We start from the raw sequence: 23,418 nt of genomic DNA, 5'->3' as shown, positions 1-23,418 counted from the left end.
CAGATCCCTGGATCCCTGAATGACTTCCTGAGCTGGAGCCCCCAGGAAAGTGACCCTCCACAAATGGCCCCTCCTCACCCCATCTCTGCTCCCAGGCGGGGGTCTGCGAGTCCCAGAGCTGCTGCCCTCCCTGACCCGACCAGGCTCTGCCCCCCTGAGCACCTGCAGGAGCCGAGCCAGCTCCGGGAGAGCGACCGCCCCGGGACTGGGCCAGGGACAGAGTCTCCCAACCCGATCGGAGAGGAGAGGGGGAAGGAGAGATGGAGACTTAAAAGGGCAACAGGGGACTGAAGTGGGGAGGGAGGTTCCCAAATCTGCCTGGATCCATGGGCGAGGTGATGGGGAATGCGGGGGAGGTATCCAGTCCCTCTGTACAGATGCCCCAGGGCCCGAATGAAAAAATGGTGGGGGTAGGGCCAGTCAGTCCTTACCATCAGTCTCTGGCCCCAGCTCTGTCTGTCCCTGGGAGCTGCCAGCCCCCCTGTGCTTTCCTCAAGCTCGGTGCCGCTCTGGAGCCCTCTCCACCCACAGACACCACCTACCATTGGGCCTGGGGAGAGAACCGCCCACAACCACAACAGCCCGGCCCTGTCGGGGTGTGTCCTCCCCCCACCCTGCTCTGCACGGAGCAGCTGCTGTGCAGACTTGTCAGATGACACAGGCCAGTTGGCAGCTTCCTCACCTTCACTTGGCCTGATTTTCCTGCTTGCCCCTGTGTGAACCAGGAGTGACAGGTTTAATTTCACTTCCTTGTTCCCCTAAAAGTGCTGCCCTAACAGCAACTGGGCATTTCCCTTCTGCCAACTGCCTCCTGCTGCGGGGTGAGTTGAGAATAGTCATTGCAACACGGAGCCATGGGCTACCCTCATGTCAACCAGTTCCTGCAGCTTGGCCTCTCCTCAGCTCCAGCCAGTCGCTCCATCTGCTCTCAGTGAGGACGCTGTACAGGGAGCATCACATCTCTCACTCTCACTTATACACACACACCTGGCTATCCCTGAACACACCTTCTGTGTCTATGTAGCTACAGACTCTGGTGTCCATCACCACAGTATCTCGACTGCAAAGTTACAAAGCAACCACCCAGTCTGAGGATCAGGATTCTCCCCTTGTCCCATCATGTGCTGAGAAGTGTGAACACTAATCTCCCCCTCCCTCTGCCTCCCCTCTAAGGTCATTGTTGGGTGGGATTCTCCCTCTTGGCCCAGCCCACTTGGACACTGTACAGGGGTCATGTGTGACAGAAACAACCCAGTAAGGTCCTAAATATTGGCTAACTACTTAGGCCAAAGAGGGAGCAGTCACTTATGGTGTGATTGCCTTAGTGCCCCTTGCAGGGGTTCTCCCATTCTGAGCCTTCATTCTCTTCCTGTGGCCCCTGCTTCCCCAAGCCCTTCTGCCCCAAACAGAGCTCCCCACAGCCCCAGTCCCTCAGCTGTCCCTTCTGCACCCCCAAGAACCCCCAATCCTTTCCCATCCCACCGCCCCATCCGTGACGTTATTGACATAATCTGGGACCGTATAGATCATTGCTGCAACCAAGGTCCTGTAGTGGTACCAAATCTTGTATAAAGGGGGTCACATGAGGTGTCTAAGACAAGGTTATGATTTGCTGGTTATGATTATGCTATCTGTTTGCATGTATCATTTTTTTATTTAAAGATATAAGTATTGGCTCTATACTGTCTGTATTTCAAACTTATGCTATGCTTCTGGGTGACACCCCAGACAAGTTGGTGTCAGCTCTGCCTAGCCTGCTTGTTAGGACCATCAGCTTTACATTTGACCCATTGAGAGAAGGCAGACACGCCTTGTGACTCAGCAAGTTATGCAGGGACATGCCTATGGAGGTTTTTCCATGCCATGTGATGGACAGCTTGTCTTTGGAACAAAGAAAGAAAGACCACATGACAAGAGAATATAAAAAGCTGCTGCAGCTCCTCCATCTTGTCTTCAATCCTGCTTCTTATCTCTGGAGGGACTTTGCTACACTGAAGCATTGAACGAAGGACTGATGACCCATCCCAGCTGTGGCTGTTCTCCAGAGACTTGATTTGAACCTGCAGTCTATTCTATCACTGCTGCAAGCCTGCCATCAAGAACTTTGCCATCACTGTATGTAATTGATTCTACCAGTTCTAACCAGTTCTAGCTCTCATCTATATCTTTTTCCTTTTATGAATAAACCTTCTCTCCCACATCTCTCCCACAGCACCTGCAACAACCCCATACTCCTCCTACCACCCAATAGCCCCTTAGCTGCCCAGCCCCTCTGTACCCCCAGCTCTGCTGCTCCCCTAAGATCACCCAGAGCCATTCCTCTCCTATCTGGGGGGCTGGGCTCAAAACATCTGACTCTGCAGTAGTGATGGTACAGGAGTTTCTCCAAACAATCCATCCCAGCAAGGGCAGGGTTATTAATTAACTCTGCATTTACAGGGGGAGGATTCAATCTGAGGCAGAGCTGCAATGGCCTTGTTAAACCAGTGATAAGTGTATTGAACACACAGTTTGCACTGGGAAAAGCAGCTGATAGACCTGCTCTTATCTAAACAAGAGTAAGCCCTGGAAAGATGGGCTGGGATGACACAAGCTCTAAGATCAAAGTCTGAGTGTATTCAAGGGTCCCATCTTGCAGTCCTGGTGCTTTCTACATTTTCACTGAGCTCAGTAGATGATGTGACTCACATGCAAGGACTGCAGGAGTAGGGCTTGATCCTCCACCCCCTGGAGTTAAAGGCAAAGATTCCATTGATTTCAGGGGTGCAGGATCCAGCCATTCATACCAGCAAAATTTCTGCATTTGAGCAGCATCTGCTGGTGTTTCCAAGGCCACAGGTCAGGGGTTTTCCCCCTCCTGCCAGCTTAGGAGTGAGTGGATGTTAAGTGAAGAATGTGAAGGGCCTTTAACTAGAAAGGTTTCATGAGTACCTGGATCCCGCATTGCTGGGCATTTCAGAAATACAGATGGACAGAGAATTCCCCTGACAGAAGCAGGAATAGAACAAAGATGGTGATCCAGGGGTTGAGGACTGCTTGGGACCCCCATGCTGCTGGCATATATGTTGTATTATATGTTGTATTAATTTGTATGGTGTAGGTGTAACCCTGAGGTTTTTTTTCAGGAGTTAAAGTCCATTTACAGACTATGAAGAGCCAATAACTGTCCAATCCTGTCCACTGATGGCACCACCCTCCTGACTGAGCCCAATATGATACTAGAAAGATGGAAAGAACATTTTGTGACTCTCCTCAATCATGAGTCAAGTGCAAATGATCAAATAGTAGACTCAATTGAACAAAGACAGTTTGATTTGAACTCAAACATCCGCCAACTTCAGAGGAGACTAAGAACGCACTTATGGAAATGAGAAATGGAAAGGCAGCTGGAGCTCACAAATCCCAGCTGAAGTGCGAAAACATGGTAGTCCTATACTTCACAAAGCTTTGCTAGACCCAGTTACTTTCTGCTGGGAAAATAAGGTTTTACCCCAGGATTTCAAAGTTACCAAAATCGTAATAATCTGCAAGAGCAAAGGGGACAGACATAACTGCAGCAATTATCGTGGCATTTTGCTCTTCTCCATCACTGGTAGACTCCTTGGTAAGCTGTTGCTGAAAAGGTTTCAGGTTATTGCAGATGATGTACTCCCTAAATTCCAGTGTGGTTTCCATTCATCACACAGCATGGCCGACATGATATTTTCCCTATGCCAGTTACAGGAGCAAGCTGCTGAACAAGAAATGTCCTCGTATGTTGGCCTTTGTTGACCTTAGTAAGGCATTCGACTATGTCAAATGCTCCACTGTCTTCTTGCAAAGTTTAGCTGCCCAAACAAACTAATCAACCTTATTTGCTGCTTCCATGCCAACATGCAGGCCCATGTATCAGTGGGTGCCGACTCATCTGATCCCTTTCCTGTAGCCCATGAGGTTAAAAAAGGCTGTGTGCTTCCCTTACATTATTTACTTTCAGAGTAGCAGCCGTGTTAGTCTGTATTCGCAAAAAGAAAAGGAGGACTTGTGGCACCTTAGAGACTAACCAATTTATTTGAGCATAAGCTTTCGTGAGCTACAGCTCACTTCATCGGATGGATGAAGTTTGTTCCTGGCTGGAATGACATGTACAACCATTACAGATGTCACTCTAACAACACGATTCGATGGCAGATTTCTAAACCTCTGCCCATTCAAGGCCAAAAGCAAATCCCAGAAAAGTGAAGTAAAGGATCTACTGTAAGCCGATGACTCAGCGTTTGTCACCCTTTCCTAGAACAACCTGCAGCATTTGCTGAATTCCTTTGCCCGTGTTGTATCCCTGTTTGGCCTCTGTATTAATGTAAAGAAAACAGAAATCCTGTACCAACCATCTCCTGGCAGAAACCCATCACTTCCACCACCACCAGAAATAAAATTGAACAGCTGCCAATTAAACAACATCAAGTCCTTCTGCTGCACAGGTAGCAGTTACCAATGACACTAACATTGACAAAGAACTTTCAGCACCCTTAAAGTCAGCTGTCTCAGCTTTTGGTTGTCTACACAAAGGACTATGGACAAGACAGGGGGTGGGGGTCAAAGTGTCCCCAAAATGCCAACTTTACAGAGCTGTTGTGCTCCCTTGTCTTCTATACTCGTTAGAGACCTCCCCCCTTTATCGTTGCCACATCCAAAAACTTAACTGTCTGCAAGAATGCTACCTACGCAGCATACTGGGAATCAAATGGTCTGACAAAATCGCCAACAACAAGGTACTACGGCAGGCAGCCATGCCAAGCCTGGAAGCCATGCTAGCACAGAGGCAAATGGCCTGGGTCGGCCACGTCATATGTATGGAAAACAATTGACTGCCTAAGAGAGTTCTGTGCAGCGGACTTGAAAAAGGCAGTAGGAAGGCTGGCCATCCCAGATGCTGTTACAAGGACTGCATCAAGCAGCACATACAGTCTGCTGGTCTGCACTTAATGACCTGGGAAGATACGGCCAAGGACAGGTGAGCTTGACACTCTGCTACGAAGGAAGCAGAACGAGCAACAGAATATCGTTGTGCCACCTTGGCCAACAGTAGGAGGGAATATAGACACCAAAGTGCCCTGGCACATCTCCTGAACCCTAAATGTGGAAACTGATTTCCAGTCATAGTCGAATACAAGCAACAGATGGAATAAATGAGCACAAAGAGTCAAAGGTGTTAACATGACCCTGTCACTGTCTAACATTAAACAGTGTTAAACAAGGTTTGGGGGTTGGTTTTCAGAGACCTCAGCCAGCGTTGTCTCATGGCAAACACACCATTGAAAAATCCCTTTAACCTTTTATTAAAAATACAAAAAAGAAGATTAACAATTGAAATATTTGCAAAAGGAGAGGGATAGGACAGAATAAAAATAAGGTAGGGAAGGAGAACTGAGAGGGGGGAGGAGTGACTGTCGAGGTCCCAAGTGGGGAAGAGGGGGGAAGGAAAGGAGGGACACCCGCACTGAGCTGGGAAGGGACGGGCAGGGCCACGGGCATAAGAAGCGGGATGGGGGGCTAGCCTCCTCGAGTGGAAGCTTCACCCTCCGCCCATGGTTAACTTTTCAGCCACAAGTCTTGCATGTGTTTGGAGGGTGGGGAATGGGAATGAAGAATATTTCAGGGCACTAGAATAAATTAACATGGCCACAGAGTCTAGTGGCTGCTGAAGCAGACTTTGGTCCAGTTCTTTACACAGGGTGGAGATAATTACAGTGACTCCTGGAGCACAAGGAAAAAAGTCTGCAGAACTGATTGTGTCACCAGTCAAAAGAGCTGGTTTGCTGGCACCACAGCTGTCTTCTCACTAGCACTGTGGGTGTGTCCGAGGAATTTGAACTTTGTGCCATAACCATGCTGTGAGAAGGATCCAGTTACAGTGACGTTCCAGGCGCTATTGTAGTTGCAGTTTTGAAGCTGATGGATGTTCGAAGAGAGGACGGTGCTTCCATTTAATATAAAATGTATTAACTTAATGAAAACCTTAGGAGCAGGCTGGAGTTAAACCCTGTGGCTCCCTGACCCCTCCAGCAGAATGGATGTTACAGCCTGGGAAAGGGAAGCAGTCACTGGAAGCAGGAGCTCTCTCTAGAGAGAATGGCTCTGGGTGCTAGCAAAGCAGGGAACCCCCTGGAGAGATTGGAATGGCTCAGGAATAACTGCACAGGATTCTGCAGATAGGGGGTTCACTCACTGCAACTCCCACTAAATTGCTCCCCTGAATATTTCCTGGCTTATTATGCTGATTAGTCAGAGGAGCGGCTGCTATCAACAGGCCTCGCTCCTGGGATTTGGGGGATAAAGTGTCACTTCACTACCAGGAAATCAGTTGTGAGTGTAGAAAGGCCCACACAGATTCAGAGACCTGTTCAGTCACTTCTCCACTGCCAGGTTCACATTTATTTGCTGTTCTGCTTTATTTACTGACAGATGTAGGAAACGATCACCATTTCTAATTTTCCCTTGGGGCGTTGTTGGGAGTGTGCAGGTATTTTTATCATCAACTCACTACTGTCATGCTCCAGAGTGAGAGGCTGAAAGATGGAAGGGAAACACCTGGGGCCAGATTGGGTGCAACTGATGGAGGGAGAGGGAGATTTTCTAAAGCTCCTAAGGGATTTAGGAGCACAAGCCCCATTGATCCTAACTCCCCTGTGTTTGTGAAAATCTCCCCCTCTGAGTGTAAATGGCACCTGTATGTGTCCATGAGGCCTCTTGTATACCAGATGGGCTCACTCCATCAGCATAACGTGGTGTGAGCCCCGAGTGAAGTCAGCCCTTGTTGGAAGCCCACTGCCCTTTAAAACAACATAGCCTCTTGCAGGTGCCAGGGGCCGTAGAGCCATAGGACCATGTTTCCAAAGGAGCTCAGCTCTGAACTGCTACATGTTGGCACCTGTGTGACATGGGCAGGTTTCCAGGGGCTCTGAGCAGCTCCTGTTGTTCTCAATGGGAGGGGAAGGGGAACAGTGTCCATTGGTTTCAGCTGGAGCTGCTGTACAGAGCACTGTGACATTGTTCCCATTGTGAGCGATGACCAAATCCATCCCTGACATCACCTTGACCCTGGGACACTGAGGCTGGGCCACAAACACAGAAAGGGAGTCCCAGGCCAGGTGTGAGCTGTTGTGGGGGGAAAACCATGAAGAACCCTCCCCTGGAATAAGCAGAACTGGGGCATGGGTCACTGTCCCCCACCAATACCTTGGTAGTTATTAGGGACAGGGCTGGAAGGGGAGGGGCTATGTCATGCCCACTCTGAGGTCTGGCCTACACCGGCCTTTCCCCTTGAACATTTCCAAAGTTGCTGCCAGAGCAACACCTAAACAAATAATTTACCATCGTTTTTAATAAGGGTACTGAGGTGCTATGGGGTAGTGGCAGGGAATGGGAATTAGGACATGGAAATTACCACATCCAAGCTGGAAGCCAAACTCAAGCAGCTTAATGGGACTAAACTGGGGGCCCCGGATAATCTCTATCCAAGAATATTAAAGCAAGCCCAATAGCTAGGATTTTTAATGAATTTGTAAATTAGGGGATTGTATCCTATGACTGGAGAATGATTAATATAGTTTCTATTTTTAAGAAAAGAGAAAAAGTGATCCAGGTAACTAGAGGCCTGTTAGTTTGACTTCAATTGTATGCAAGGTCTTGGACCAAATCTTGGAAGAAAAAGTAGTTCAGGACAAGAAGTAAACAGTAACTGGGATAAAATATAACATGGTTTTTAAAAAGGTATATTGTGCTAAACCAACTGGATCTCCTTTTTTGAGAAGATAATTGTTTCTTTAGACAAAGGAAAAGCATTAGATCTAATCTACCTGGATGTCAGTAAGGCATTTGATACAGTTCCACCTGGGAAACTATTAGTTAAATTAGAGAAGATGGGGATTAATATGAAAATTGAAAGGTGCATAATGAACTGCTAAAGGGTCATACTGAGGGCTTGTCTACACTAGAAATGCTACAGTGGTACAGCTGCACTGATGCAGCTGCGCTGCTGTAGTGCATCTGGTGAAGAAACTATGCCAGCAGAAGAGAGCTCTTCCGTTGTCATAATACCTCCACCTCTGCAAGAGGTGGTAGCTATGTCGGCAGGAGAAGCTTTCCCACTGACATAGCACTGTCCACACCAGCGCTTAGGTTGGTGTAATTTCTGTCACTCAGGGGTGTGAATTATTCACACCCCCTGAGTGATGTAAATTATACCAAAGTAAGCTCTAGTGTAGACCAAGCCTGAAAGGTGAATTGTCAGGCCGGAGGGAGGTTACTAGTGGAGTTCATGTATAAGATCTAATGCTTTTCCTTTGTCTATACGTGACATGTATAAAGCTGATACAATGGTCTGTGTATATCCCATGATACAATGGCTCTGTTCACAGGCTGGCAGTCCTGGTTATTCATTCACACTTACCTGACTTTGCCCCATCACTGCATTGCCTGTTCTGTTTCTATAAAGACATTAACCCCTGCACATCTGGCCATTAACAATAGAAGATGAGAGGAGATACCAAGTGAGCTGTAGCTCACGAAAGCTTATGCTCAAATAAATTGGTCAGTCTCTAAGGTGCCACAAGTACTCCTTTTCTTTTTGCGAATACAGACTAACACGGCTGTTACTCTGAAACCTGTCATAAAAATAAACCAGAACTTTCCCAGCTCTCTACAGATGCTGTAATGAGACTTTTGGCACATCTGGGTACTGTAGAATTAACACCTGTTTATTCCATTTTCCTCTAGGTGTGGGCTCTGATCCTGACATCCCTGTGGAAGGTCACCAGGATGGAGGGATCCGAGTTGTGTGTCGATCATTTGGGTGGTACCCAGAGCCTGAGGCTCAATGGAGAGATCTCCAGGGGCAGGTCTTACCATCAGCCTCTCACAACATATTGCAAGAGGCCACCGGTCTGTTTCAAACAGAGATTGCTATTGTTATAACAGAAGAATCCAACCAAAAAGTGTCCTGTTCTGTCAGGAACCCCTGCCTGAACCAGGAGAGAGTGTCAACCATTTCCATAGCAGGTCAGTGCCCATCCACGCTGTATGTGGAATAGACTGAGCTTCTGCAGTTGTTAGTGTGGAACAATTCTTATTGGGTCTCCTATTTACTGGCCTGAATCTTCAGCATTATGAGCAATTCAGCTACATTCACAAAAACACTTATGTGTGCTGATGCTCAGCACCACAAACACTAATTATATAGTAACCAGCGGTGAAAGTAACTTAAGGGACTTACCGAGATGCAGGGAGGCCGGGGTCCTGAGCAAGGTTGGTGGGGGGAGGTGGCTCTGGGCCCCCGGAAGGGGTGGGCCTTGGGCAAAAGGGGCGGGACTAGGGCCAGACTCCCACAGCCAGCCTTTCAGCGCTGCCCAGCCCACGCCACCTGGAGCTCCAGCAGCAATTTAAAGGGTCCGGGGCTCCCGTCTGCTACCTTTTGCCACCACCCCCCCTCCGCCCATTAGCGTCCCTGCCGGTATGGTTGGCTGTGTATCGGCTCTTACTGGTATGCTGTACCATACTGGCTTACTTTCACCTCTGGGTGTAACCTGGAGTCAGTGAAGTTACTCCAGATTTACACTGGTGTAACAGATCTTAAGGAGAGTCAGTATATGATACTTTGAGGTACCTAGAAAATCACTGGGAACAACAAAGCCTGAGTTAGGTGCCCAGGCTCCCTGTACAACAGGGGCTAGACTGCAATTCACAGAAACCAGCCTGCTAAGTGCCACCTCCTCTTAGCTAGCCAATGGGAGATGACAAGGAGAGGGGTGTGTGTTAAGTCCCCTTTGTCTCAGTGATAGGTGCCTAAACTGGAGTATTGTGTCCAGTTCTGGGTGCCACATTTCAGGAAAGATGTGGACAAATTGGAGAATGTCCCGAAAGAGCAACAAAAATGATTAAAGGTCTAGAAAACATGACCTCTGAGGGAAGACTGAAAAAATTGGGTTTGTTTATTCTGGAGAAGAGAAGATTGAATGGGGACATGATAACAGTTTTCATGTACATAAAAGGTTGTTACAAGGAGGAGGGAGAAAAATTGTTCTCCTTAACTTCTGTGGATAGGACAAGAAGCAATGGGCTTAAATTGCAGCAAGGGCGGTTTAGGTTGGAAATTAGGAAAATCTTCCCAACTGTCAGAGTGGTTAAGCACTGGAATAAATTTCCTAGAGTTGGTGGTGGAATCTCCATCACTGGGGATTTTTAAGAGCAGGTTGGACAAACACCTGTGAGGGATGGTCTAGATAATACTTAGTCCTACCTTGAGTGCAGGGGACTAGACTAGATGACATCTCGAGGTCCCTTCCAGTCCTATGATTCTCTAATGGAGCTGCGCCAAGCCCCATCCCTGATATTCCCCTTTTCAGTAATTAACCATGTTCAGTAACCAGATTATTGCTTGGACTTTCAATGGCTTAATAATAAAGCACAGAGGAGCCACATCTCACCATGTATTTCCCTGTGAGATTCTTTTAACTGGTCACAGTGTCACCATTGTTGCAATGTCCTTCTTTTGACACATGTTTGTTCCTAAGTCAATGACAGATCTCTTGCAGATCTCTTTTTCACATTTCACATCTGGGTGGTGGCTCTGGGTGTGATCCTGGGTGTTATCTTCTGTGTTCTCATTGCCCTGGCCAGTTACTGCTCCTGGAGTCAATGCAGAGCAAAAGGTAAAGTAACAAGAAGGGTGTTCCCTTCCCACTCTGAACTCTGGGGTACAGATGTGAGGACCCCCATGAAAGATCCCCTAAGTTTATATTCTACCACCTTAGGTTAAAACTTCCCCAAGGTACAATTCCTTTCCTTGTCCTTGGGTAGTATTGCTGCCACCACCAAGTGATTTACACAAAAATTTGGGAAAAGGGTCACTTGGAGTCCCTATCCCCCCAAAATATTCCCCCAAGCCCCTTCACCCCCTTTCCTGGGGAGGCTTGAGAATAATGTGAGTACCGACCAGACTCTTTGTCTCTAGGACACTGAAAATCAATCAGGTTCTTAAAGAAAGAACTTTATTTAAAGAAAAAGTAAAAGAATCATACCTGCAAAATCAGGATGGAAGGTAACTTTACAGGGTAAAAACACAGAGGATTCCCCTCTAGGCTCAGCTTCAAAGTTACAAAAAACAGGAATAAAACTCCCTCTTAGCATAGGGGAAATTAACAAGCTAAAACAAAAGATAATCTAATGCATTTCCTTGCCCTTACTTACAATGTTTGTAATCTTAGATGAATCATTTCAGGTATGTTTTCAGGAGATGTTTTACTTTCCTGGCCTCTCTCTCCATCCAGAGAGAGAACAAACAAAGAGAAACAAACACTTCCCCCCGACCCCCAGATTTGAAAGTATCTTCTTTTCTTATTGATCCTTCTGGTCAGGTGCCAACTAGGTTATTTGAGTTTCTTAACCCCTTACAGGTAAAGTGTTCTCTGTTCATCTGGCCAGGAGGGATTTTATGCTATTGCATACATAAAGGTTGTTACCCTTCCCTATATATTTATGACAAAGGGAGAATTCAATTTGACCAGTCAGAGATTTAAAAACAAAAATGGAGATGCCAGGATTGAGGTGCTTTGATTAAATGTTTGGAAGAGTTTGGGGCAATGGAGATAGGTTGAGGGCAAAGGGTGCTCTGAATACATTATGATTTCACGTCTGAACTCACAAGTGTCAAGTGGGTTCATCCTGTCAGATCTCACGAACAAGTCCCAATGGAATGTGATTCTGAAATATTCCATGGGGATCAGCATTGCTCAGTTTGAAACACCCATGTGAGGCTTAGTAAGCTATGCTTGCAGCTGTGACATATCTAACTTGTTTGCTTGCAGACAAAACAATGCAAAGTAAGAGAGAAGTAAGTTTCTTAGGGCCCAATTCTGTGCACATGCACATCCCTTCTGTTGAAAAATTGTATAGTCAATCGTTTAACCACACTCTGTTTCATTATGAAATATATTCAAGAGACCAAATAACCAGTATCAGTCAGGTTTATTGCTAAAGCTCAATAATAGTATAGTAGAGGAAGAAAGGTTCATTACGATACCTGTGTCCAGGAAGCCGTCTTGTGCAGCCTTGTTAAATTCACCTTACACAGAAGGTGTGCACTCAAAGTTACTCTCCCAAAGTTATCCTTTTTATATCCTGCCTGTTCCTAAGTAAAAGGTACTGTGTCCTCTGAAACTAGATTTATTCAATCAGTTTTTCTGTACCAAAGTGTACTCCGTATCTTGTTGTTCTCAGCATGTGCATTCCAGGTACCAAGGGGCATGAAGGCACCTCCTAGGTTTGTACTAGGGTAGAACAATCATATGTCTTGTCCTTTTCCCTTGGGACCTTCCAGTGGTGGCCTTTGAGTGTGTGGAACAGTTACATTAGCCATGGGTTTGCTGTTATAAACACAACAGCATGAAATATCACCTCTTGCCTTTTTCTCCCTCTAGAGACTCTGCAATCTGCGATGGAGAGGCAGAAATGTCAGTGTCTGGGACCAATGGGATGGGTTGAAGATTTCAAGTCATGATAGTCGAGTTAGCTCAGTGAAGCCAACTTAACTCGATTGAAAGACACATTTGATGCAGAGTAGTCACAGTTTACCACCTTTAGCTCAGTTTTAGCTGATGGAGTTACAGCCTGTTTTAATGAGTGATGGGGAACGTCTCCATATTGGCACCAGGGCCCAAGCTGTGAGCTCAGGGGCTGCTCATGCTCACACAAATGGGCTCTGAAGGCGAATAATAAAGCCCATGGGAATTATAGAAATGGTTCTCTGAATCCAGGGCCCTGAATAACACTTGCCATCCTGGGCCGGTGTCATTGCTGGAGACTGGGTACGTCTATACTGCAAAAAACCCACCCACGGCAGCAAATCTCAGAGCCTGGGGCTTGCACTGCATGGCTAAATATTAATATTGTAGACATTCCGGCTTGGGCTGGAACCCAGGCTCTGAGGCCCTCCCCCTCACTGGGTTTCGGAACACAGGTGCTAGCCCAAGCAGGAATGTCTGTACTGCTATTTTTAGCCCTGTAGCATGGGCTCCCCAAGCCTGAGTCAGTTGGCCTAGTCTCTGGGCCCCACTGTTGTGTTTTGTTTTGGGGTTTTTTTTGCAATGTAGATGAACCCTGAGAGACTTGTCCAATATTTAACAGGATCCCTCACTCAGGATCCCCCTGTGTTGTGGCTCTTCCATACACATGTAATGAGGGAGAGGGCAGGATTTCACCTGCAGTGAGCATGTACACCCACAACCTCAGCTCCACTCTACAGCGACTCTATGCATTAACCATACAGGTCTGATCAGTGCAGAACAGTGTCTGTGGTTCTACATTAAATGAAACTGATTTTTTAGGAACACAATGTTTTAAGGGTTTTTTTCCAATTTCCCCCCTCATGATGTTACTACAGGGCAGAGTTAAGGTTGTTTAGGTGCCTTAGCTGCATTTCGAGACCATGGAATGTTTGGATTTCTTTTAAATATAACCATAATTCTGTATTGTCTGGGTATATAACATTTGGTTTGGGGATAATTACAAGATTCCTGTAATGACTTTTACCCAGGGTCCATGGTTGGGGTGATGGTGGGCCCCGCACTTTTAGGAATCTTCTGCCGCTCCTGTCCTAGACCTAGACCCTCTCCAATTGAGCTTCTTCCCCATTCACTCCCCTGAAACCACTCTCACCAAAATCTCTAATGACCTCTGTGATGTTCCCAGCTCAGCCTCTTCTATGGCCTCCCAGACACACCCACTGTCTCCCTTCAGTCCACACAAATTCCATATAACAAAGAGATACCTGCCCCAGGGAGCTCACCCTCTGCATGACAGACAGGCTATAACAGAGGGATGAAAAACACAAGGGACGTGAGGGGTTGGGAGGGCAAGCAGCGAGGTAATGATAAAAAGAAACCAAAGTCCAGCTCATCACTTGCCCAGCCAGTTCCAGACAAGAGAGATTACTGGGGCCACAGCATATATGTGTTTGGAGGAGGGATTTAAGAGAGAATAAGGGAGCAGCTTTACAAATATTGATGGGGCATTTTCTCCATGCACGGAAGGGGAGAAAACACTGAGGTGCTTGAGGGAGAAGCAGACAGGTGGGTGACCCAGCCTGCCAGGAGCAGCCCTTACCATTTTGCCCAAGAGGGCAAAAAATGTTTTCTATGCAATGGGAAGACAGTGTTGACAGCTCAGTAAAGCTGGTGGATTTGACAGACAGGGAAGGGCTGAATGGTGAAGGGACTAATGGCAAAGACTATTAGCTTGTGCTGGTGTGGTGCTGGGTGGGGCAGAGGGTCTTAGTGAAGGGACAATAAGACGGTGGGGGATGTGGTAGCAGAAACAACCCGGAAGGGAAGATGGGGCAGTAGTTGGAGAGGTGTGGGGAAGAGAAGCAGGTTTGTGAGTAAAATTATACCTGGGCTTTTGCATGGTCAGGACCCTAGATTGTAAACTCTTTGGAGCAGGGACTGTGTCTTTTTATAGTCTGGAGTGTGTGTGTGTACAGAACCAAGTGCAGTGGGGGCCCAGCCCTGAGTGTATGTGTACAGGACCTAGTATGGTGGGCCCCAGCCCTGAGCGTGTGTGTACAGGACCTAGCGCAGTGGGGCCCAGCCCTGAATGCGACCTCTAGATGCTACTGGAATGTAAATAATAATGTGCAGTGGGAGCAGCAGACCAGCATGGGATGTGGAGATATGGCCTGGGGTGGGGCTTAAAGGCATGTGTGTCTGTGCAGAGGATGGGGGATGAAGAGTGGCAGGTGGGGAGGAGGTTGCAGGGATCAGTGTGGGAGGGACGTGGAACGGTGACTTGGAGCCAGCAAGCCCTGCTCTCTGGTCCAGGTTTATGTGTGCAGTATCTGAGGTGTATAAGATAGTACATGTAACAGCTGGGACAGGACAGCTTGGGTCCCTGTCCCCATAAGAAGCTCTGCTCTGCGCTCTTCTCTGCTTAGCGTCCTATTGACAGATCTTTCAGAACATTCGTATCATCAGTGCGGGAGACGTCACTCTTAGTTCGACTATTGCCCATTAATTTTGGTGACTCAACATTAACTGAAGGTGTCTTTTACCTTCCAGCGGAATATGGCAGGATGGCATGACTTCCCCATGGCAGGACGTATTTAATAACCTGGAACTCCCCTCTTCTCTGACTCTTCTGGGAAACCAGGCCAGTCTCAGCATCCTGGTTTCTGGGGGCCAACCCCATCTTATTTGCCCATCTTGCCCACGGTCGGTACCTAATATTGGACCAGTCCTGTGCTTTCTTCTCTTGTGGTTGTCTGTGGTGGCTGACTCTTTCAAATCACTGACCTTCTTTGAGGCACCACTGTGGTTGCTTAGTTCCTTCGAAATATGGGAGCTGGAACTCCCATAGTTGTTGCTGCCCTCCTGACACTACCTTGAGAGAGTGAATGTCCCACCGTCATGGAAGTGCTTGTGCCATGCTGCTTGGTCATCCGTTCTTGGTGGAATGGGATCTCAGATTCCACTTCTGATACCATATAGTCAGGGGAAGCACATTTAAGTACTCCACTCAGCTGCCTCAGGGTGGCCCTGCAAGTACCTTGCCTCAGTTTACCCTCTTCGGCACTACTTAAATAACTCCATGTAATCTGAAAAATCTGAAACAAAAGTCCCTTGCTGGGATCTACTTTACTCATAAACTCAAAGGTCAGAAGGGACCATCATGATCATCTAGTCAGACTTCCTGCACATTGCAGACCACAGAGCCTCACCCACCCACTCCAGAAATAGACCTCTAACCTCTGGAAGAGTTACTAAAGTCCTCAAATCATGATTTAAAGATTTCAAGTTTACAGAGAATCCACCATTTACACTAGTTTAAACCTGCAAGTGACCTATGCCCCATGTTGCAGAGGAAGGTGAAAATCCCTCAGATCTCCGCCAGTCTGACCCAGGGGAAAATTCCTTCCTGACCCCAAGTATGGGGATCAGTTAGACCTTGAGTATGTGGGCAAGACCCACCAGCCAGATACCTGGGAAAGAATTCTCTGTAGTAACTCAAAGTCCTCCCCATCTAGTGTCCCATCATCAGAGATATTGGCTGCTAGCAGTTGCAGATCAGCTACATCCTCTCGCTGCCCTCTGCCTCAGTGGTTCCCACCCCTTCCCTTGTCCCCCCTCAGGCCCCACTGGGCCTGCCCCTCTCTTTCTCCCTATCTGCTCACTTGGTGCCCACCCTTCTCCTTTGCCCCCCTCTAACCCTGGGTGCCCACCTCTTTCCTCACCACTCCTTTATCCTCTGGTGCCCAGGGCTTCCCTTGCCCCCATTTTCTCCCCAGGTGACTGTCCCACTCCTCTCTTCTCTGCCTCTATTCCCATGTGGCCTGTCCCTTCCCTCTTCCCCCCTCTTACTACTGATACCTGCCTTTTCCACCTTTTGATGCCTGTTCTTCCGCTTGCCCCACCACACCCTCTGATACCTGCATCTTCCCTCACCGCCAACATCTGGCTCTCTGCTCACCCCCTCTGCCTCACTGATGCAAGCCCCTTCCCTCTGCCGTCTTGATACCTGGCTCTTCCTTCAACCACTTTCTTCCCCATGAAGGCCCCTCCCCTCAACATTCTCTGTCCCTCTGGTGCCTCCCCGTTACCTCACCTCCTCTTCCTCAGGCACCTTCCCTCTCCTGCTCTTTGCCCCGCAGTGACTACATCTCCCCTTGTCCCCTATAGCCCCCCTGACACCCGCACCATCCCTCAATCCTCTCTGTCCCTTTGGTGCTTGTCCCTCCTTCCTGTGGGTGGAAACCCTTTCCCTTGCCCAACCATCTCCCAGCCTTTGATCCCAACCCCCTCACACTTGCTCCTCCCCACAACTCTCTGGTTCCCCTCCCACCCCTGGGGCATATCCTTCCTCCTGGCATTGCATGGGGGCCCCATGACACAGTGATTAATGGGAATGAAGGTTAATTTCCCTTTCATCCTAGTGACCAGCCCCCGACCCTGGCACTGATTCTGTGACTCTCTCCCCAGTGAACATGACTCTGGATCCAGACACATCAAATCCCTGGCTCATCCTGGTCTGAGGATCTTAAACATGTGAGAGATGGACATACCCCACAGGATCTTCCCGATAATCCTAAGAGATTTGATACTTTCCCCATTGTCCTGGGTGCTGAGGGATTTATGGACGGGAGGTGTTACTGGGAGGTGGAGGTGGGAGACAAGACAGGCTGGACTCTGGGGGTTTGTAGAGAATCTGTGAGCAGGAAGGGGCCAGTCAGACTCACACCTGGGAATGGATACTGGACAATGTGTCTGAAGGATGGGGAATACAAGGTCCTCACCTCCCTCTCAAGCTCCCTCCCCGTGAGCATCAGGCCCAGCCGAGTGGGTCTGGAATCCCATGCCTGTAGGAGATGCACCCTTGCATCCTTGCTTACCCTCAGGAGTGAGATATTGGCTTCTATGACCCCCACCTGTGGAAAATGGTGGCTGAATTAGCAATATTGTCCCTAGACACCTGCAGTGATCCCTTTAAAAAAACACCTAGACCCTTTGCCCTATCTTGAGCACCCAACCTCTCCCCCTCCCCTGGAGGGCACTCACCATGTTTAAGATGCTTGCTGAGATGTGTGCTTGCCAAGGGTCACTGAGAAAGTGATTTGTATGTAAAAAGAGGTATATTTTTACACTATAATGTTTCAGTGCTGTGCGTGAACTAAAAATCATGCTTCTGTGAATTGTTTCTTGTGTTTCTATAGATTTGGCCTTCAGGGGATCTTCCTACACACTGGGGGAGCACCTCCACCAAATAAGGAAGTGACCAAGGTGCAGCAAGGAGGACATGTTCTGAGAGGTGCTCCAATCCTCTGAGGCTGAAAAAAGAGGATACAGGGAGCGGACAAAGACTTTAAAGGAAAAATAATTCAAACTCACAGGGAGGCCAGAAAGGAGAGCAAGGAACACATTGTAAAGGGCCAGGAGTGGATGATAAAAATGATGGAGGAGCAAACAGCAATGTTGAGGTCCCTAATCATGCTCCAGGCAGAACACATGAGTGCTCCCTCACCAGCCATTACAGAACTGCTTTCCATGCCTTCCCCAAACTCCTCCCCCGCATTCCTTGCAACATCCCAGAACATCTCTGTGTGCCGTTCCATCCATCCCTTTGGACACTTTCCCAAACGATAGCTGGATTTACACACAGTTATGAGAGCGTACTGCCATACGCTTTTTTCTCCCTTCCCACCAATCCTTTTGTGTGTGTTGTTAATTGTTATTTAATAAAAACAAACTCTGAAAGATACCAATCTTTATTTGTCGCCGACACATGGTGGTCGCTGCTGACAGTTATACACTTGCTGACTGCAAATCCTGGTCAGGAATCATCAAAATTTTAATGCAAAGCAGCAAGTTAACAAAGCGTGGCAGAGTGCTGTGTAGAAATACACGTGACTGGTGTTCATTGTCAAAATGTTGTCTCAAAGCCTCCCTGACTCCAACAGCCTCCCATTATGTTCCTCTAGTAGTCCTGGTATCTGGCTGCTTAAAATAAGCCACCAGGTGATCCGCTTCCGTGCTCCACACGGTGGGGAACATTTATCATCGAATCCTAGAATCCTAGAATATCAGGGTTGGAAGGGACCCCAGAAGGTCATCTAGTCCAACCCCCTGCTCGAAGCAGGACCAATTCCCAGTTAAATCATCCCAGCCAGGGCTTTGTCAAGCCTGACCTTAAAAACCTCTAAGGAAGGAGATCCTACCACCTCCCTAGGTAACGCATTCCAGTGTTTCACCACCCTCCTAGTGAAAAAGTTTTTCCTAATATCCAACCTAAACCTCCCCCACTCCCCCATTTCACCCTTAGCCTCACAGCTATTATAGAGCATGCCCCCAGCTGCTATCACCATGGGAATAGTTTCCTTATTTAGGTCTAGCATTCCATAAAGGCAGCACCAGCATGCTTTTAATCTGCCAAAGGCACATTGTACAGTCATTCTGCACCTGCTCAACCTATTGTTGAAGCACTCCTTGCTGCTGTGCAGATTTCCCATCTAAGGTTTCATGAGCCATTGCAATAAAGGGTACACTGGGTCTCCCAGGATTGCTATTGGCATTTCACCATCCCCCACTGGAATCTTCTGCTCTGGAAAGAAAGTCCCTGCTTGCAGATTTCTGTACAGGCCAGTGTTCCTAAAGATGCATGTATCATGCACCTTCCTTGACCATCCCAGTTTGATGTTGATGAAATGCCCATGGATATCCACATGTATAGTATGTATATATACACAGGTTTGGGCTTCAACCCTCTCATCTCTATTAAGCATCACCAGGGTGGAGGGATCCGGGTGGTTTGTCAGTCATCTGGGTGGTACCCAGAGCCCAAGGTGCTAGGGAGCGATCTCAGTGGGCAACATTTACCATCAATCTATGAAGCAAAATCCCTGGGGCATAACGGCCTGTTTGAAACAGAAAATTCTGTTATTATGAGAGAACATTCAAACTGTTGGATCAGTAATACCTTTCTCAATCAAGAAAAGGAATCAACAATTTACGTAGCAGGTCAATTACCAGTCAAACCCCACACTGAAATTACCACCACCAGAAACAAAACAAAATACAGGAAACAAAGAACTGAAGAATCCGTGGTGCACATTTTACAATCTACATACAAGCAAAGAAAATGGCAGAGTGGTATCTTCACAGGGTCACAGTTCAGGCAGTCTGATTACCTGAATTTTGAATATTCAGTGTACCAGAGTTTTGAGTTTCATGTAAATTTAATCTAACTCTGAATGTCCTGAAACTCTTACTCCCCCACCCAAAAAGCAAACAAACAAAAATCCTCTCCCATAATTTTGAGAATAAATATTCACCCAAATCACAGAACCATAAAACCAGTGCTTAATGTGTGCCAGGGCTTGGCAGGGCTGAGCCCCGGCACCTCTAGGCTTGACGGTTCATAGTCCTCTGGCCTCGCTGCATCAGTTATGAAAGTAAAAAAATTGCTTGAGCCCCAGCAGCTCTTTCATTACAGATTAAGCACTGCATAGAAACAGCTTATTCCTGCACACCTATCTTCCTCTCAATGATTTCTAGAATGTAGTAATTCTGATGCTGTGGTTTGTTTGCTATCTTTTCACTGTATGAAATGTCATGCAAATTGTGTGGTGCTCTTTCTGTTGACATTCCATGGAACTTGGGCTCATCGCTCACTTTGCTTTTGTCTACTCACAAAAGTTGCACTGACTATCTATTTAGTTACTGATAATACCTCTTGTCTGAACACTCTTATTTCAGTTTCAGAGTGGCCTATATATTTAGTTTAAGTCAGTTCTTGATGGATTTATGCTAATGAATATAGGTCACTATTAAGCTGACTTACACAAGTTTCACAAAACCAGAGCACAAGCCACATATGGAGAATGCTGTAGGCATGTCTGAAATGCCCACCCTGCCTCGGCGACCTAAACATTGAAAACACAAGAACAGCAAGTGAAGACTGATTAATTTGCTTCACTTAATGTTTGGATTAATTGTGATAATGATTCATCCAAATATTGTGGGGAACTAGTGAGTTGCAAAAATATTCTAATTAATTTGGCAATTCCTGAATGTCGCTGAACACTGCAGGCCAAAATATTTGCAGACATAACTCCACTGAAGTCAATGTGGTCTTATGAGCAGAGAATTTGCCCCTGAGCTCTATGAACCTCTGAATGCCAATGAATCAAACTAGTCCTGTTCATTCACAGATAAATCAATGCTAAAGCTGTGTTGCCTAGAGCCATTTTTAAAATCAGTATCTGGACTTTTATGTAGTGTAGATGAGGCCATGCTTCCACTCTTATTGCACACATACAATAGAAAAAAATTAGTTTTGTCCCTGCTTCCAAACTAATGCAAGTCCTGGGAGTTTTATTTCTCAGGTTCCTTTTTCCAAGATAAAATTCCACCAACAAGGGGTGAAGGCGGCCCAGAGGTAGACCCCCTATTCCATGGGTTCATCAAGGCTGTTCCGATGTTGGACTCTCAGGCTGTCAAGCCTTTCCGGTTGTGCAGGAACGGACCAAATGGTGAACGATCGCTATGGCCTACTGTCTGGGTAAGCACTGAAGAAGGTTCCTTTTCCCTGGGGTGAATCCCTGGATGATGGCTTAGAGTGTGATCCTGGTGGTTTTGTTTGTTTCTATTGGCCTTGCTTCTTTGTCTACTTAAAATAAAAGGTAAAAGTCAGTGGCAAATGTAATGTATTTAGCATGAAATTGTCTTCTAATAAATGAAAAAGGTGAAGAATGAAATTCTACCCTGGGCCAAGCCCCCGTCCCCAGCAGCACAGGGAAAGAAAAGTTACAAATGTTCCCCTTTGCTTCAGGGGGCAGTGATCTGCATAAGCCCTTTACCAGGCAGAGAGAACGTCTCCCCAGTGCTGCCTCAAGCTGACTGGAGCACTTGGGAAAGGGTGTGTGTGAGATCAAACCACTGTCCACTCCTCACTCTTTCAGTCCACTTCCCCCCGACCTGTGCAGTTATTCTCCCCTCAGTCCTGATGGACTTTAGGAATTTCATTTATTGCTAAAAAGAAATTGGGATGACACTAAGCTTGATAAATTTCACCCCAACAATTAGTATGAAAAAAATATACACAGTAGAAAATAGGGGTCTGAATAAACATGGGCTCTCAGCCTTAACCTCAGTTCTGACAATAGTGAGAAACAACAGGTAAGAGATGGAGGAAGGAAAACCTTTTTCTCTTGGTGTTGTGAAAGTGAAATCAATCAAAGACTCATGAATTATATAATCAGCGTTCACCTTTCACAAAACGAAACCTTATGTTTCTAATAATAATTTATATTTATTTTTGTTTCTTTTTTAGGGAAACATGATACAGAAATTGGTAAGTGTTATGCTTTTTCCTCCAACAAATAAAAGTTGGGTACAAATTTGTCTCCTGATAAGGGTGTTTGATTATTTATTTATGTACTTTTTGAGTGAAGTTTTTTAACCAGAAGAAGATTAAAGCCCTGATACTGCACTAACATCAGTTAGCTATTGACTTCAGTGAGTCTAGGATCAATCACTGAATGCACAAGTCATATCACTAAAACAATACGGTAACTCTTCACTTAATGTTGTTCTGTTAACATTGTTTCGTTGCTGATCTATGAGGGAACAAGCTCGTTTAAAGTTGCAAAATGCTCCCTTATAAGTCGTTTGGCAGCTGCCTGCTTTGTCCACTGCTTGCAGGATTCTCCAGAAGAGCAGCCCCTCCTTGTGGGGATTAGAACCAAGGGGGGCTCACAGCCCCCCCCCCCCATCAGCTCCCCTAAATTCTCTGTAAGGTATGTGGCTCAGCAGCTGCCCAGCAGCATTTCAGGTGGCCCTCCCCACACTGCCCTGCTGCTCCTGCCCTGCCTTCTGCCTTGGAGCTGCTCTCAGGAGTTTCCTGCTTGATGGGAAAGTGGGGGAGAGGGGTGCTGATATCAGGATGTCCCCCTGCTCCTGCCCCCCCTCGCTCCATACCCCCTCTCCACAAAGCAGAGGAGGGAGACTGGGCTCAGGGACAGAAAGGAGGGAGCTTCCTGGAAGCTGTTGCTTCCTGTCTGAACTGGGGGACCTGCTTAAAAGGGCAACATACCTGAACTGGGCTCAGCATACTTAAAGGGGCAATGCACGTCTCTCTCACTCATGCATGCACCCCCCAGCACTTTGGAAAGTCAGCACCTGTGCAGCTGTGCATGTGCTGTCAGGAGGAGGGAGTGGTGCACTCCAGCTGGATAGCGTGGGCTCATCATCATGTTCAGTTTTTGCAGGGAAGTGTTTGCAGCTACTGCCCTGCATCTATTGTGTTTCCTCCCTTCTGCCTCAGTCCATGCTGCCTTGTAGAGTGTAAGGCTACATTAACAACAGCCTATTAACCCTTGAGGGCTCAGCTGAGTGCTAGTTCATCATTTAGCAGCAAGGCATTCCCTGGGAAATATTCCACCCTCCTATTCCACCACCTCAACCAAGCTTCACAATCATTTATTGCTGTGTACAATATTAAACTGTTCATTTAAAATTGTTTAAAATTTATACTGTATATGTATATAATGTCTTTTGTCTGGTGAAAAAAATTTCCCTGAAACCTAACTCCCCCTATTTACATTAATTCTTATGGGGAAATTGGATTTGCTTAATATCATTTTGCATAAATTCACATTTTTCAGGAACATAATTACAGTGTTAGGTGACGAGTTACTGTAATGCTGATAATTTGAGGTCCAGCAATTCCACTTTTTGCACCACCAGAACTCCCAACAAAGCCAATGAGAATATGTGAGATACGAGGAAGCAGAACTGGGCTCTAATGGCTAGATTTTTAAAGATGCCCCTCTTTCCTTTGATAGCGTATATGGAGTATGGGTGGGTGTGTGCAGACTCAGATTTCATATCACAATCA

The 23,418-nt window shown here is 46.8% G+C and overlaps 1 protein-coding gene, 1 long non-coding RNA gene and 1 pseudogene across 8 annotated transcripts in view; 2 read left to right on the top strand and 1 right to left on the bottom strand.

Annotated features, from left to right (window-relative positions):
• The window catches only part of LOC140897626 (tripartite motif-containing protein 10-like), a 144,507-nt pseudogene extending 143,962 nt beyond the window's left edge, over window positions 1-545 (bottom strand).
• BTNL2 (butyrophilin like 2) overlaps window positions 1-23,418 on the top strand; it is a 1,264,829-nt gene that overhangs the window by 506,788 nt on the left and 734,623 nt on the right. The gene's annotated exons all lie outside the window — the stretch shown is intronic.
• On the top strand, window positions 1,194-18,280 carry LOC144929292 (uncharacterized). Of its 2 annotated transcripts, XR_013634551.1 has the most exons (5): window positions 1,194-2,115; window positions 3,126-3,604; window positions 8,758-9,039; window positions 10,572-10,688; window positions 17,738-18,280. It is a non-coding gene; the product is annotated as an uncharacterized LOC144929292 (long non-coding RNA). The 2 variants fall into 2 exon arrangements; XR_013634552.1 differs by lacking the exons at window positions 1,194-2,115; window positions 3,126-3,604 and adding an exon at window positions 3,769-4,993.

This window comes from Lepidochelys kempii, chromosome 14 (assembly GCF_965140285.1).
Source record: "Lepidochelys kempii isolate rLepKem1 chromosome 14, rLepKem1.hap1, whole genome shotgun sequence".
NCBI classification, from domain to species: Eukaryota; Metazoa; Chordata; order Testudines; family Cheloniidae; genus Lepidochelys; species Lepidochelys kempii.
The sequence above is the reverse complement of the archived record's forward strand: the minus strand, read 5'-3'. Positions and strand labels throughout refer to the sequence as shown.